The 4,036-nt window shown below is 46.8% G+C and overlaps 1 pseudogene; it reads right to left on the bottom strand.

The window, feature by feature from the left end:
- Positions 1-581: 581 nt before the first annotated feature.
- LOC149440667 (U2 spliceosomal RNA) lies at positions 582-672 on the bottom strand (annotated as a pseudogene).
- Between the last annotated feature and the right edge of the window lie 3,364 nt (positions 673-4,036).

Here is a 4,036-nt window from a genome sequence, read left to right as displayed (position 1 = left end):
GTGGTGGTTGTTTGCGGCTCTTGCAGATGATGACTTTGGTAGGCAGAGTATTCTCTGATTTGGTTACTGGAATAGCAGGCAGAGCAGGTTCTGGGTAATACCCAATGTGCAGCAGGGCAATGTAGGTAGCCAGGACACAGGACAGGAGCAGGGCCATAGAGTAGCCAGGGTCATCAACCGTCGGGCAGCGAGGTACAAAATCAGCAGGAGAAGCCAGAGTCAAGAACAGAACCGGAGTCAGGAACCAGGAGCAGGAGAGTAGTCGAAGTCGGGTCAGGAGCAAGCCAGGTCAACAACAAGGAAACGTTCAGAAGCAAGCAGGACACAGGGGGAGAGCTGAAGACCAGTCAGCACTGAATCAGCACCGAGGTGCTCTTTAAATAGCCCGCCCAGCGCCGACAGGCGCACCTGGGTCCTAGTGCCTGCCGGTGCTGTCATCGGTGACAGGTGCGCCTGGGTCCTAGTGCCCGCCTGCCTGTATGCCTTGTCGGGATCCTGCGCATGTGCAGATTCATGCGCTGCGGCGATCTTCTCTTAGCCGGAAATCCCTTACAGGTATTGTACAGCTCGCCATTCTCACCAAAAGGCAAGAATGACGGTGGAGAACTCCTACTAGACACTGATAAGAACAGATACCACACTTGATCTTAGCCAAAAGGCAGCAGAAATATTTAATGCAAAGATGTTCTGCAGATATTTTATTTTCTGAATCTCCATCTGTCTGCATAGTTGTCCATGGTATGGGATTCCCAGGTGCAGGTTATGGCGAGGAAGGCTATGCTTGGAATCTCGTCTCTGGAATTGCTATACAATTAAAGAAAAATTACGGGTGGTACTCAACCACTGGGGCACGTCTTACAGCTCCTGTTGCCACACCAGGCTCGGAGTGGACATTCAGATGACTAGAGTACCACGACTAGCACCAGTGATTTTGGAAGGGGCTTACTCCCCTGGGGCCCATTAATCCACTGACACCAATGCTTTGAAGGATTATATTTTCCCGGGGTTCACTATCCCTTTGAAACAAGTAATTTGGAAGCTATTCTTCACTGGGGACCACTAGCCCACTGACACCAATGATGTGGGTGTCTATTCCTCTTTGTTGGTCATTATACTACTGACACCAATGATTTAGAGGGCTATTCTTCCCTCGTGGCAACTGCCCTACTGACACCAATGATTTGAAAAACTATTCTTACCTGGTGACTTTGTCAGGAATCTGGGTATGACCAGAAGTGTGTGGAATGACGCAGGGAAACGCAGGCTTCAGGTATAGTATAACAATACAATTTATTAAAGCCTAACAATACATAAACGCAGTGCAAAACATAACACAGTGCAACAAACCAAACCTTCAACAAACAACCATACATACAACACTAAACGTAGTCAGGCAGGCCGGGTCGGTAACAAACGGGCAAACAAGGTACCAGGAGCAGGCGGGAGAGTGGTCAGGACTAGCCGAGGTCAGTACAGGCAGAGTTCGTGCAGAATCAGGGTAGAAGCAAGCAGGATCAGGATACCGGGGCCAAGTGAAACAGTACAACAAGGCACTGACTGCAGGTCTGGTCATTCCTTAAATACACCTCCTGCAATCAGCCTCAGGTGATGGCTGACTGCAGGAGTGAGCTTCTGGTTGCTGAGAGCACCCGCTGGCTAGCCCTGGTACTGCAGCCCACAAGGCAGGTGAGTCCCACCACCAGTGGCGAGTCCATTCCTGACAGACTTCTATCCTACTAACATCAATTCTTTGGGGGGGCTATTCTTTCCTGATGGTCCCCATCCCTATGACACCAGTATTTTTTTTTTTTTTGGGGGGGGGGACAGGGCTATTCTCTCGTAGGGTTTTCTAACCCTAATGATTTGGGGAACTATTTTCCTCTGGTGGACACTGTCCTACAGACACCAATGATTTGGGATGGTTATTCTCTCCTGGGGTTTGCTATTCCACTGACTCAAATGATTTGATGGGAATATTCTTCCCTGCTGGCCATTGACACCAATGACTATGGGAAGTTATTCTGCCCTTGCGGCCATTATCCCCTGACCCCTATGGTTTAGGGGGCTATTTTCTCTGGTGGACACTATCCCACTGACACTGATTATTTGAGAGTTTTTCTTACCTGGTTGATTTGGGGGTCTATTGTTGCTGGCTTCAGGGGATCTATTTTACTCCTTTTTGTTATCAATAACAAATTCCAAACAAAATACTTAGTGCACCAAAATGATACTTTGTTCCGTATTTTCCAAAAGGGGAGGTACTGGAAGGTGGGTAGGGGGTGGAACTAAGGGACAGTACTTGGGACAGTGGGTAGAGGGTGGAGACAAGGAGTGGCTTGGAATGGAGGAGTTCCTGCACCCATTCTCTGAAAAATGTATCCAATTGACACCAATGGTTTTAGGCGGTGTTCTATCACTGGGGGCACCTATCCAACTTTTTTTTTTTTCCTTCGAGTCCATTTTTGTCATTGAATCTATTTAAATTCTGGTAATAATCTTTTGACTGTAGAGCATGGAAGGATTTGGAAGAATTTAGCCGGCCCACTAAGGTTGAGAACCAGTGCTCTGGCTCTCGAAATGTATTTTTCATCCAGCTCAAGTAAAATCTCCTTTTTTCCCCCCTTTTAATTCACTTTGACACTTTAAACTTTTAATCCTGAAAACTTTCTTGCCATTAATCACACGGTTATGCCCGCGAACAGCGACCGGCCTACTAATGGCCTACGGCGAGCGTATTCTGTATAACTTAATTGCGAGAGTGCGTTTTGGAACACAGACCTTGGAAAGATTTATTATTTATCAACATCGCGGTAAATAATTTCATTTGACACGAGCCAGCAACGAATAGCTATTGATTTGCACAATCCCACAAATAAAATAAATAAATAAACGTTGCAGCAGGTAACGGTGGATGAAATCTACCCACCGCAAGCCCTCAATGCCATCCCAAGGTTGTTCGTTCCTTCGTTACTGTCATCGATTCATTAATCACGCTCTTTAAATGTGCGCCAATGGGATTTAGGAAGTGTAAAATGGAGCGTTTTGTGCAATCAGCAGATTTGCATTAAAAAATATCACTTCTATTATGGCGACGGCAGAAAGAGATCCCAAACTTAATTATAAGAAAGCAGAATGTTTGTTTAGACGAAACACGAGTAAAACAACCTATTTGTAATAGTAATCCTCCATAAAAAAAACATAAAACTGTCAATTCCACGGGAACTGTGTAAAACCTGCATATATACTGAAAACCAAGCTGTTACTAAAAAAATGTTCATTTTTTTCTTTATACGCAAAACAAGGATGACAATAAAGACCCGATTTAAGAACGCACATTTGGTGCACATCCGTAGACATTCACCAACAGATGTGTTCAGTGGACAATACTGTTTATTGTCTTTGACAGGGGCATAGATAATGGGGGGGATAAGGGGGTCCAAATTTCTCCCAGCTTAGTTTTCAGCATGTATTCAGGTTCTAAATGGTCCCTGTGTGTCAAGGTCCTACCTTTCCTCAGAGCCTGTGCATCCCATGTGCTGGTGTCCATCTTGGGTTTCTGCAAAGCATGGTAGGAACCTTTATGCCTTCAGGCTTCTGCGGCTCCTCCTCAGAAGGGTGTGGTTCATCACATTTAAGCCTGCTGTCTGCAAGTGCTCTCTGCATTCGTGTCTCGTGTGTTAGTGTTGTTTATACTCTCGTGACTCTCCTGGAATCTGACTCGGCTTGTGACTAGACCATTCTCTGCTTTTTCCTTTGATCTGACCTCCCATTGCTGAACCCGGCCTGTGACCTGTTATTCTTGTCTACTGTTCTGTACCGTTTGTCCTGTTGTTGTCGACCCGGCCTGCCCGACTACGCTATTGTCTGATCTGGTTCCTACCAGCTACATGCTATTGGCGGCGGCCATTACCACAGCTGGGGTGTCTCGGGGGCCGCAACCTGGTTCCTGCCTGTGTCAAGTCCATCCCCACCATCAGGGGCCCTGGTGAAGGGCAGCCTGGGACTTAGACTCCGCGCCCTGAGGGACTCCGGTCTG

Source organism: Staurois parvus, unplaced genomic scaffold, assembly GCF_062004578.1.
Source record: "Staurois parvus isolate SC_StPar_1 unplaced genomic scaffold, SC_StPar_1.0 ptg001061l, whole genome shotgun sequence".
Taxonomy (NCBI): domain Eukaryota; kingdom Metazoa; phylum Chordata; class Amphibia; order Anura; family Ranidae; genus Staurois; species Staurois parvus.
This window is presented reverse-complemented; position numbering and strand designations above follow the sequence as displayed.